The sequence below is a fragment of the Microcebus murinus genome, chromosome 19 (assembly GCF_040939455.1).
Source record: "Microcebus murinus isolate Inina chromosome 19, M.murinus_Inina_mat1.0, whole genome shotgun sequence".
NCBI classification, from domain to species: Eukaryota; Metazoa; Chordata; class Mammalia; order Primates; family Cheirogaleidae; genus Microcebus; species Microcebus murinus.
Window position 1 is genome coordinate 25,515,166 of NC_134122.1, and position 13,649 is coordinate 25,528,814.

The 13,649-nt window shown below is 40.6% G+C and overlaps 1 pseudogene; it reads right to left on the bottom strand.

The window, feature by feature from the left end:
- Positions 1–7,244: 7,244 nt before the first annotated feature.
- LOC105868506 (parafibromin pseudogene) lies at positions 7,245–8,951 on the bottom strand (annotated as a pseudogene).
- Between the last annotated feature and the right edge of the window lie 4,698 nt (positions 8,952–13,649).

Genomic DNA, 13,649 nt, shown 5'->3' on the forward strand with positions numbered 1-13,649 from the left:
ACACAGGCGTAACTTCAATCTTATGAACTTGGTGATCAGAATCTACTTTAGGACATTTTATATTTTGCATTCTGATGTACCTAGGAGTTTTATTAAACAGATCATGTGTGTGAGTATTTATCCTTTATTTTATGCAATTAACCAAATCAACCAAAAAAAGTGACCACGGAATCCTGTATTTGTCTTTTTACTACATGTATGAACTCTCTCATGTGAATGAGTACTGTAGTAATCCATTTTAAGGGAGCTTTACTTCAGAAATATTTCAAACTGGTGCAAATAGAAAAGACTTTTTTCTTTTCCTTTAAGGCTAAAGACAAGAATGTCATGCTATACAGGTGCAACTCAATCTCTGTTAATAAAAACCAGTGTAGATATAGACATTTTACCCTTTAAAGTAGCTGTGTCCCAACCTGTAGCCATTCCTTTTTTGGAAATGGCTTTAGAAATTTCCAGGTTGCCCTTGAATTATCTAACCACAGACATTAGCAGATGTCTCCCTTCTACCATGTAGAATATTTTGACTTAATTTTCTTCCAGATATAGGGGGATACCTGCCTGTTTTTCCAAGTGTTTATTTACTGCTGTTATTATTGGATTAGAATGTATTAAATTTAAAAAACTTAACTTAAAAAAAAAGGACACAATGATGTGTTGTCCTCTGAGGGCATCCGAGGCACTGAATTGCATGGCCCACTCTGGAACCCCCACCCACACCCCCTTCGTACACGCTGGGAAACAGCCCGGCCACACAACACAGCCAGACCCTCCGGGCAGCTTCACGGCCACACACCGACAGCCACGCACAGGCACAGCCTTGGGGAGATGTGCTGGGAGCCATTGAGCCACCCGCCACACCCCGGGAAAACCAGTTTGTCATAGCGGTACAGATTTGGCAGAATCCTTTGACCCAAAGCAACTGAGACCAAAGGACAGCTTTGATGAAATAACAATTTTAGTCAAAAGGGAATATACTTTCACGGTAAATTCCCATATTTCCCCCATGTATTATATTGTGTTTTCAGTTTCTCTTTTTAAGTCATTTTTGGCCATTACTCCTTTAGGGATATCAACTATACAGATTTATTTATAACAAAGTAAATGTTTAACAATAGGATATCAGCTGAACAGTCTGCATGTTCAATGACAAAAGACAAATTATAACTAACTATATATTTATCCAAATTTGCTTCCAAACAAATTGCTGTTATCAGCCCACTCCCGAACTTTTGCTTTCCCCCGACTCACCATGTCTGGACCAATTTCTCCTCTTACACAATCACAACTTTTCCAACTCAAGTTCAAGTTATTAACCCTGAAAAATAATCCTGAATTAGAAGAGGAGGCAGATCCTAACCTAGGAAACAAGGGGAAGATATTGAGGGGAAAAATCCAGGAAACGTACAAAGGAAGAAAACTCTGCAGGTGCCTGGATAACAGTCCAAGATGCTAAATAAAGGAAAGGGGTCTCAGGGAGAGATTCATTCCTGCAAATTGTACAAAGCAAGGGAACACACAGGCTCAGGTAGTGCTTGCTATTTTAATCATAATAGGAGTCCTTTCCCAACCTCAAATTCCAGTTTTATGTAATAAAAGGAAAATCTACAGCATGTGATGAAATAAAAAAACTAAAAAGAAAGGGTCACAACCCTCCAATCACATGGTTGGTCTTTCTGCTGCCCCCATGCCAAGACACCTGGTCAGCATAAACTCAGGTGGGGTCTGAGGGCCCCCCATGAGGCACAGACACTCCTATGACTCAGGAAATTGCAAGGATTTAGAGGTTCCCTCTAGGAACCAGAGATGAAGGCCAGCCACAGTCTTCTTTCTACAACACACTGACCGTGGTCAGGAGCTCTGTCAGAACTCAGAGTCAGGGCCAGTAACAGGCATAGGTACAGGAACGTTTTAGGACAGCACTATGACAAGGGAGATAGAGAAGCGGAAGAAAGGAGGAATGAAATGAAGGGGTGCACACAGGCGACTGCAGCAGCTTAGGGGGCTGAGGAATGTGGAAGATGAGGGGCTTTATGCCCAGGAGCAGCTGGTGACAGGTGAGCCACCAGGTTAATTTAGAGACATTTATTTTCTTACTGTTCTGGAGGCTGGAAGTCCAAGACCAAGGTGCCGTCAGTGGTTTCTGGTGAGGCCTCTCTTCCTAGTTTATAGACGCCTGGCTTCTTAGTGTGTCCTCATGTGGCCTTTCCTCTGTGCACAAACGGAGATAGAGAGCTCTGGTTTCTTTTCCTCTTCTGATAACACCAGTCCCATCAGATCAGAGCCCCGCCCTTATGACCTCATTTACCTTAATTACCTCCTTAAAGGCCCTGTCTCCCTGTACAGTCACATTAAGAACTAGTGCTTCAACATATGAATTTAGGGGGCATACAATTTAGTCCATAACACTTACTAATAATGGTCAGGCATATGCAAATTAAAACCACAGTAACAGGCTATTCTTTTCCTAACATTTAATATGTTTGACAATATTCAGTGTCATGGGAAGGTGTGGGGAAATGGACACTCTCCTGCCCTGCTAATTAGTGGAGTGTGATGCATTGATACACTGGATAAAGATATGAAACAGAGTCTCCAAAATTGGCAGTCTACATAAAACGGATGCTTTTTTCCTACTTCCTGTGATAGTGCAATAATGAGAGGAAAGTATTAATAATTCTCTCGTGAAGCCAACCAGGGACGATGTTTGATGGCTTGGCTCTGCTGACATTGATATGTGGCTTCTATTTCTGGATCCAAGATGGCTGTTGTAACTGTCACTGGGTTTTTTGTTTTTTGAGATAGGATCTCTTTCTGTCACCCTGGCTGGAGGGCTGGAATGCAGTGGTACAATAATAGATCACCCTAGCCTCAAACTCCTGGGCTCAAGCTGTCATTCTGCCTCAACCTCCCAGGTAGGTTGGACTACAGGCACATACCACCATGCCTGGCTAATTTTTAAAAATTTTTTTGTAGAGACAGAGGTTTCACTATGCTCAACAGTTTGGTCTTGAACTCCTGGCCTCCAGCGATCCTCCCACCTCAGCTTCCTAAAGTGCCAACATTACAGCCGTGAGCCCCCATGCCTGGCAGCAATTGTCACTCTTTCCAACTAAGGGGGAAGAAGGAAAAGAGAAATTCTAGGACAAGTGTCTTTGCCTTTAAGAAGATGACCAAGAGGTTACTCAGATTCTTTTCTCTCAAACGTCTTCAGTCTGAACTAATCATATGCCACACTTACTATAGTTAAAGTTAAAAAAAAAATAGGGTTATATTACCAAGAGGGAGAGGAGACTGAATATAAGACAGTCTACCAGTCATTGCTACATGCTAATCACCACATAAATGTTAAATAATCTGGAAAGATCGTTTTTTATTTTTTAAATCAACTTTATTATATATATAACAAGAAGCATTCATTTTATGTGTACATTTTGGAAAATTTATATGACCATGTAACTATTACCAAAATCAAGATATGTTAATAGAACAAATATTCCACTGTCTCTTCCCAAACAATCCAACCTAAAATCATAGCCCTGTGACGCCACAAATCTGCTAGTTATGACTATAGGTTAGACTTGTTTTTTCTCAAGTTTCATAAAATTGCAATTACACAGCATTTTCTTGTGTCTGGATTTTCCCACCAACATAATGTGCTTTGTTGAGAATTTTTGCTTTCTTTTTCAAAATAATTATAGATTCACAAGAAATTGCGAAGACAGCACACAGACATTCATGTACCATTCACCCATCTTCCCCAATGATGTCATCTTATATAACCATAGTATAAAATCCAAATCAGGAAACTGACATTGATACGATGTGTGGATAGGTCTATGCCATTTTACGACGTGTAGATTTTTATAAACATCACTGAATCAAGATATAAAAACTATTCCATAACTAGGAGGATCTCCCTTGGGCTACCTCCCTTTACATAGTCACACTCACTCTTTCAACAGCCCCTTCTATCCTAACCCCTGGCAAAACGAATCTGTTCTCCTTCTCTGTAATTCTGTCTATTTGAGAATGTTATATAAATGGGATTATACAGTATGTAATATTTTGGGGGTTTGCTCTTTTTCGCTTAGCACAACTCTTTGGAGATCCATCCAGGTTGCCATGTGTATCAATAGTCGTTCCTCCTTATTGTTGGGTGGTATTCCATGGTAGGGATTACCACACTTTGTTTAACTTTCATTCATCGAAGGACATCTGGGTTGTTTCAAGTTTTGGGCTATCATGAATAAAGATGCAATGAATATTTATGTACAGGTGTTTGTGTGCACATAAGTTTTCATTTCTCTGGGATAAATACCCACTCACAACTCCTGGGTTGTATGGTAGTTGCATCTTTACTAGTTTTAAAACTGCCCAACTGTTTTCTAGGTTGCACATTTTACATGCCCACCAGCAATGCATGAGTGATCCAGGGTCCTCACATTCTCACCAGCATTTGATGCTATCTCTGTTGTTGTTTTTTTAAATTTTAGCCATTCTGATAGATGTGTAGTGATGTATCACTGTGGTTTTCATTTGTATTTCCCTAATAGCTAATGATGTTAAACTTCGTTTCCTGTGCTCCATTTTCCATCTGTATATCCTCCTTGGTGAAATGTCTCCTGCCCGTTTTCTAATTGGGTTGCTTTTTATTGTTGAGTTTTGGAAGTTCTTTATACATTCTAGACAATAGCCAGGCATGTGGCTTGCAAATCTTCTCCATCTCTGTAGCTTGTCTTTCAGTCCTCTTCATAGGATACTTTGCAGAGCAGAAGTTGTTAATTTTGATGAAGTTCAATTTGTCAGTTTTGTCTTGTATAGATTCTGCTTTTGGTTTCAAGTCTAAGAAGTTTCTGCTTAGTCCTAGATCTTGAAGATTTTTTCTATGCTTTAAAAATTTTTTATAGTTTTACATTTTACATGTAAGTCATTTTACATTTATTTTGAGTTAATTTTTTGACTCTGATGTCCAATTGCTCCAGCACCATTTGTTTAAAATCGTTTTCCTCTATTGGACTACTTTTCCACTTTTGTCACAACTTGAGTAGGAATATTTGTGTGGGTCTATTTCTGGGTTCTCTGTTCCTCTATTCCATTGATCTATACGTCTATCCTGCCACCAATACTACACAGTCTTGACTACTGTAGCTAGTGGCTATATGATATGGTTTGGATGTCTGTCCCCTCCAAATCTTATGTTGAAATTTGGTCCCATATGTTGGAGGTGGGGCCTGGTGGAAGGTGTTTGAGTCATGGGGACGATCCTTCATGAATGGCTTGGTGCCCTACCAGGTAATGAGTGATTCTCTAAGTAGTTCATGAAAGAGCTGGTTATTTAGAGTGGGGCACCTCCTTCTCTCTGTCTTGCTCCTCTTATCACCATGTGACACACCTGTTCCCCTTTCACTTTTTGCCATGAGTAAAAGCTCCCTGAAGCCCTCACCAGAAGCAGATGCTGGTGCTATGCTACTTGTACAGCCTGCAGCACTGTGAGCCAAATAAGCCTCTTTTCTGTATAAATTACCCAGCTTTAGGTATTCCTTTGCAGCAATGCAAAACAGACTAACACACTATGCAATAAGTCTTGAAACCAGGTACACAAGTTCCTTCCATTTTTTCTTTTTAAAAATGGTTTTAGCCATTCTAGTTCCTTTTCCTTTCTGAAATGTAAAATTTAGAATAATCTTATCTACATCTACAAAAACTCTTGCTGAGATTTTTCAGTTTGACGAAAACTGACATCTTACAATGGTGTTAAACTTCACCTCTAACTAAACTGAGTTAGAGGAACATGGGCAAAAGCTCCTTCCTCCTCCCTCTTAAAAGTGGCCTCAATGATATGACCCAGCGACCTAGGTGAATTTCAAGGCTAGGACATCAAAGGCAATTCATTCATCTTCTGCCTGGTCCATTGGAATACATGGTTTGGGAGTCTTCAACTTCCCATGCAATTCATTAATAGTAACACATCCAATAAGCAATCACATCTAGCACTTCTCTTTTTATAAGGTGAAAGAATAAATCTTGTAATATTCTAGGGGCCCCTTGGGAAATTTCAAAGAATTCAAGTACAAAAAATATTCTGAAAGCTTTATTTTATTGTATTTAATTTTACATTTAGGATTCAATTTGGGGAAGGCAAAAATCAAAAGCTGTTAGGAGATTTTGAACACAAGACCACAGGTGTCTGAAATTTTATTGGCTTTTTATTAATCAAAATGACACTATACTTTTTTAAATAACCACACAAAAAGAACACAATTCTAAGGGAACTTAACTTTCTCAGAAATGTAGAACTTTTATTTTATTTTTTTAAATTATTTTTATTTTTTTGAGACAGATTTTCTCTAGGTTGCCCAGTCTGGTCGCAAATTGCTGGGCTCAAACAATCCTCTACCCTCAGCCTCCCAAGTAGCCAGGATTACAGGTGTGCACCACCATGCCCAATCTGTTTTATTTTGAAGAAAATAATCTAACATATGAGGAAGTCAGAACAAAGTATAGAAAATTATTCTGGTGACATACAGAATCTCTGCTATTTGGGCAGATTACATAGAATGTAAAGAATAACTTTTACAATCTCACTAAGAGCAAACCAACAGTCCATGAAAAATCCATCATTTTATTATTTTTTATTTTTTATAAGCTGCATTTATTCTCTAAGAAAACAAATTTTTTTTTTTTTTTTTTGAGACAGAGTCTCACTTTGTTGCCCAGGCTAGAGTGAGTGCCGTGGCGTCAGCCTGGCTCACAGCAACCTCAATCTCCGGGGCTCAGTGATCCTACTGCCTCAGCCTCCCAAGTAGCTGGGACTACAGGCATGTGCCACCATGCCCGGCTAATTTTTTGTATATATATTTTTAGTTGGTCAATTAATTTATTTCTATTTTTGGTAGAGACGGGGTCTCGCTCAGGCTGGTTTCGAACTCCTGACCTTGAGCAATCCGCCCGCCTCGGCCTCCCAAAGTGCTAGGATTACAGGCGTGAGCCACCACGCCCGGCCTAAGAAAACAAATTTTAAGTAATGCTCATTTAACAAATAGAGAAAAAATTTCTATCAAAATATACAATTTCCATTACAGACTAGAAGGCAAATATTTTTTTTTCTTTTTCTCATGTCTTATAAGGTACAGATAGAAGGCAAATATTAAAAAATAATTGTAAGACAAAAAGGTATGTTTATATGGATGACAAGCGTCATCCCTTTGAAGAACAAAGCATCAAATAAGGTCTTATAAATGATCCACGTGTGACTTTCTTCATTTGTAAGTTCCTGATAAATTAATAAAGCTTGAGTCTCGGTCTTTACATCAAGGTATATCCATGCTTCTTAATCCAGATTTCCAGAAATGGAGGAACCAAATAACTCAGAATCTCAAGTGGGATTTATGCTTTACCATGTACCTGTCTAATGTTTCCCAAAACCGTAAGAAAACTGGTCTATCCAAATGGCGTTTGTAATAGCTGAGTTCTAATACAGTTACATCCCATTTCTGAACATTGGGATCTAGACGAACTTCATCATACTTGAGATGGAAAGCTTTAATTTTAGCAAATATGTCAGCTGGTGATCCACCAGGCAAAAGCCATGGCCAGCCTTTGAACTGCCATGCAGGACCTTGCACAAAAACTGCTACCACCCGGTCCCACTCTTGAGGCATAAGCTTAAAGGGCTGGTCTACTATTTTATAAGGTACTGTGACACTCACTGCAGCGCCCCCTGGTTGCAACTGGTCTTTTCTTCTGTGTATTAGAGTTCCATTTTGTTGTTGACAACCTTGTTTCTTCTTTTCATCTGATGGGACAAACTTTAGGTCCTGTAGAATGTCTTTTGCATTAAACATGGTTATTAAAGAGGTGGTAGCTGTGGGAATTATGATAATGGGTATTCGAGATACTCTCTTCCGATTTAGGGGAAGTCTTGCCTGAGAAACTGGTCTTGGTACTAGCTGGGCTGCAAGAGTTTGAGCAAAGGCAGCCTTCGTTACAGCCTTCAGTGTCATACTATGGTAGGTGCCCAGAGTGTCAATTTTGAAGCCTTCCATGTCTTTTCCTTTGAATTTTTCCTGGTCATATCTGTCATAAGCATCCCGGATAGGCTGTTTAGTACACAACGTGGGATCCACAGGTGCTGCATTTGGGGCCCGTCCCTGTTCAGGTGCATGTCCTTCTTCTCTGGCTTTTACAGATTCAAGAATTGCAAAGATACTCTCAGACAAATTCTTTCCTGTGCTCTGTAAGACAGTTGTTCGTGTCCTCCATAATTTCTCTCTGCTAACAATATCTCTGGTCACATCTGCCTCAGCAATCACAAACCTATTCTCCTTAAAGGCAGTTAGACCATCTTCAAGATCACTCTTGATAGTAGATCTTTTCTTGACTATCATTTTGGCTTTCATTGCAGCAATTTCTTCCACCGACATAGCTGCAGACAAAGACCTGATCTGTTCAGTCCGTATAATCTCTTCCCTGCGGCGCTCCAAATGAGCAGCAAATCTCTCTTTATCAAGGCGCACACGCTCTTCATCCTCAATCCGTGGCTTCTTTGCTTCTGCTAAAACTTCATCTGCAGCTCGTTTGACTTGAGTAGATTGCCAAAGACCTATTTCTAGGGGAGCACTTCTATCTATATTTGCCAATGTCGATACTTCACCACTGAGATATCGAAGTAGATCTTTTCGGTCAGGTCTTTTAACCACAGAAATATTTTCAGTAGCCGCAAGTTGGACATAAACAGGATGAGAAAGGTGCACCTTACTAAGTAGAAATAAGATGGAATCCAGTGTGTAGTACTCTCTGGGGCGGCCTTCTTCTCCAGTGCCCCAAATGGCATAGTTGGTCTTCACATTCTTGGGCCAGGAAAGCTCCCCGAAGATCACTTCGTCTCCCTTCACCACAATCTTCTTCTTCTGGATGTTGTACTGTCGCAAGACGCTGAGCACGTCCGCCATCTGCCCCACCCCCGCCGCAGCGGCGCTTGCCTCCTCTTCCCTGTCGCCTCGCCCTCCTCCTCCTTGGGCGCCCCCAGGAACAACAGACGGCGCCCCCAGGAAGAGAAGGCGCCCCTAGGAACGACAGCCGCAGCACTAACAGGGGTCCTCGCCTACAACAGCAGCAAAAAATTCATCATTTTCAGAGGGAGAAAACCAAATGTCAGTATTATCAAGATACTTGACAATTAACAGAACCGTAAACTCTCTCGCAAATCTTATGAATGAACTTATCAAAAGGGATCCACTTTTGGCCAAGGCAAATAACATTCTCTTTCCACTAAACTACAACTTTCTTTTTTTTTCTTTTCTTTTTTTTTTTTTTTTTGAGACAGAGTCTCGCTTTCTTGCCTAGGCTAGAGTGAGTGCCGTGGCATCAGCCTAGCTCACAGCAACCTCAATCTCCTGGGCTCAAGCAATCCTGCTGTCTCAGCCTCCCGAGTTGCTGGGACTACAGGCACGAGCCACCATGCCCGGCTAATTTTTTATATATATATATTAGTTGGCCAATTAATTTCTTTCTATTTTTATAGTAGAGACGGGGTCTCGCTCAGGCTGGTTTTGAACTCCTGACCTTGAGCAATCCGCCCGCCTCGGCCTCCCAGAGTGCTAGGATTACAAGCGTGAGCCACCGCGCCCGGCCAAACTACAACTTTCTATATGGTCTTATCCTTCACTTTCCTCTCTTTGGTTCTGGAAAAACCAGCCATTTTTCTTTAGGATAAAACTATTTTCTTTTTTCCATTAATAAAAAAACATCTCATTTTCTTGCACACAAATTTGTATCTCTCTGTCACCATTGATTCCAGTACAGTCTTATTGGTATATATTAATTATAACTTTTAACCAAAGTTACTTCCATTTCACAGAGAAAACTAGGGGGTTGAAGAATTGAGAACTGTCTGTCACACATCAGCATTTTAGCAGACTAGTAGAGCTCACAGAGATACACAACACAACTTTATAGAGCTCTAAATATCCCTAATAGACCTTCTCAAGGTGGTAAAATGAACACATTCATCAACAGACTCAAAAATATAGCCTCTCTGTAGCAACAAAAAAATAAAAACGCAAGACAGGCACAGTAACTTGTGAGTGTAGTCCCTGCTACTCAGGAGGCTGAGGTGGGAGGATCTCTTCAGGCCGGAAATTCCAGGCTGTAGTGCACCATGATCGCACCTGTGAATAGCCACTGCACTCCAGCCTGGACAACATTGTGAGACTCTGTCTCTAAAAAAATAAAAAACAAAAAAAGGAAGTGCATATAAACTTGAAATTATGCTTAATTATCAATGCTTCAGAATTCTATCTTACTTAGAAATGACCTAGGTATCCAATGATTATCCATGAATTAACTCAATTTAATATCAGTCCATCGGTTTAAGTTGATATATTGTCGGGCTGACATACACAAAACATAGGTTTTTTTTGTTGTTGTTTGGTTTGGTTTTTTTTGAGACAGAGTCTCACTCTGTTGCCCAGGCTAGAGTGCCGGGGCATCAGCCAAGCTCACAGCAACGTCAAACTCCTGGGCTCAAGCAATCCTCCTGCCTCAGCCTCCCAAGTAGCTGGGACTACAGGCATGTGCCAACATGCCCGGCTCATTTTTTCTATATATTTTTAGTTGGCCAATTAATTTCTTTGTATTTTTAGTAGAGATGGAGTCTCACTCTTGCTCAGGCCAATTTTGAACTCCTGACCTTGAGCAAGCCTCCCACCTCAGCCTCCCAAAGTGCTAGGATTATAGGCATGAACCACTGTGCTGGCCTATTATTGCTGAAATAAAGTTTGTTAAAATAATAACTAAATTTGGGTAAACACAAACTTATATTTGTCATAACTTTAAACATTAAGTAGGAGTAATGCTAGTTAATTTAATCAGTACGTCTATATAAGTTTAGAAAAAAAACATATGTAAGTGCATTAAAAAAGTATGCTTAACAATGATAAATCAGTCTTTAAAGAGGTCATGGAAAAAAATAGACATAAAAATTATAAATAATTTAGAAAAATGTTTTCTAAAAAATTTAACAAAAATAAAAAATAAACAACAATGATAAATCAGATAAGACGTAGCTGCTTTCATTAAACCAAAAATATTAAAGCAATCGTATTTGCTGAAGATACATATAAATTATGTTGTATTAGTCAGTTTGGGCAGCTGTAACAAGTTACTATAAACTGGGTGACTTAGAAAACAAAACAGTTTTTCCTTACAATTCTGGAGGCAGGAAGTCAAAGTTCAGGGTGCCAGAATGGTCCGGTTCTAGCGAGGGTCCTTTTCCAGCTTGCAGACTGCCAACCAGTTCTTGTGCTCTCCTGAGCTGGAAGGCAGGCTAGCTAGCTCTCTGCTCTCTTCTTATAAAGGTACTAATCCTACCCATAATTCCCCACTCCCATAATCGAATTACCTCTCAGAAGCCCCACCTCCAAATGCCATTTCATTGGCAGGTGAGAATTCTACCACTGAACTACCCATGACATACAACTGGGACTAGGGTTTCAACATATAAATTTTGGGGTGACACAAATATTCAGTCCATGGCATATGTGAACTTAAATTCCTAAAACATTTGAGTTGGTTCCCATAGGAATGCTTTGCTAGCACATTGAAAGAATTAGAAGTACAATTTCCTTTTCTTTTTTTTTTGAAAATCTAGGCATATTCAGTTTATATAAGCACTTTTGTATCTCTGTAAGCCAATGGGAACAGAAAGTCTTTTTTTTTTTTTTTTTGAGACAGAGTCTCACTTTGTTGCCCAGGCTAGAGTGAGTGCCGTGGCATCAGCCTGGCTCACAGCAACCTCAGTCTCCGGGGCTCAAGCAATCCTACTGCCTCAGCCTCCCGAGTAGCTGGGACTACAGGCATGCGCCACCATGCCCGGCTAATTTTTTGTATATATATTTTTAGTTGGTCAATTAATTTATTTCTATTTTTGGTAGAGACGGGGGGTCTCGCTCAGGCTGGTTTCGAACTCCTGACCTTGAGCAATCCGCCCGCCTTGGCCTCCCAAAGTGCTAGGATTACAGGCGTGAGCCACCACGCCCGGCCAGAAAGTCTTTTAAGATACTCTATAATTTAATACTATTCAGAGGTAGAAACTTACAGATAATTTACTTATAATTTACTTTATTTATTTATTTTGAGACAGAGTCTCACTCTGTTGCTTGGGCAAGAGTGCCAGGGCGTCAGCCTAGCTTACAGCAACCTCAAACTCCTGGGCACAAGCAATCCTTCTGCCTAAGCCTCCTGAGTAGCTGGGACTACAGGCATGCGCCACCATGCCCAGCTAATTTTTTCTTTATGTTTTTAGTTGGCCAATTAATTTCTTTCTATTTATAGTAGAGACGGGTCTCGCTCTTGCTCAGGCTGATTTCGAACTCCTGACCTTGACCTTGAGCGATCCACCCACCTTGGCCTCCCGGAGTGCTAGGATTACAGGCGTGAGTCACCATGCCCAGCCTATAATTTACTTTAATACTATTAGAGGTACACACAGAACAGAGGTAAATAAAGATGACTTTTTTGAATGTCAGACACACAGACATAAAGAGAAATTGAGTTTATAGCTTCAATTCTAAAATTTCAGACGTGGTCAAGAGTAAACACAGAGACTGGGAGTGGTGGCTCATCCCTGTAATCCTAGCACTCTGGGTGGCCAAGGCGGTAGGATCCCTCAAGGTCAGGAGTTGGAAACCAGCCTGAACAAGAGTCAGATCTTATCTCTACTAAAAAATAGAAAGAAATTAATCGGCCAACTGTGAAATAAAATAAAAGTTTAAGGCTCACTCCACCCCCACCGGCTGACTGAATGGACCCCCCTTGTGACCAAAGGAATATCCTAAAACGAAATTGTCTACCAGGAGGAGGGAGATCAGATGTGCCTCATCATGCCTCCCTCCCTTCTTGGAGACATCCTTAGTGACCCATTGACAGGCCTAACGGTATGCAAGACAAACCAGCAGGTCCTCAATTTACCCAACAAATGTATGTCACATGGCTTATCTCTGATAGCAACTCCTTATGTTGAAACATTCCAAGCCTTTAGACAAAGCTTCGTGTCTTTAACCAATTACAAGTCAAAGAATTTTTAAACCCACATGTAACCGGTAAGCCCCCCCCCCCGCCCCCCCTTCAAGATGTCCCAACTTTTTGGGCCAAGCCAATGTATGCTTCCCACGTATTGATTTATGACTTTACCTGTAACCCGTCTCCCTGAAATGTATAATACAGCCACTACGAGTCCACTTGCTCAAGGCTTCTTGGGAGATGCTCCAGGTCATGGTCCTCAAATTTGGCTCAGAATAAACTTCTTTCAAATATTTCAGAGTTTGGATTTTTCCATCCACACAACTAAAAATATATAGAAAAAATGAGCCGGGCATGTTGGCACATGCCTGTCCCAGCTACTTGGGAGGCTGAGGCAGGATTGCTTGAGCCCAAGAGTTTGAGGTTTCTATGAGCTAGGCAGACGCCATGGCATTCTAGCCCAGTCAAGAGCGTGAGAGACTCCAGCTCAAAAAAAAAAGAGTAAACACAGAAACGAAAAACTCACTAGTGCAGATATCACCATTCTCCACCTGCTGGGCATGAAAATTTTAATTGATGTGAGTTCAAAGTAGACAAACAGAAAAGACTAATCAATCAGACTTTCTCTT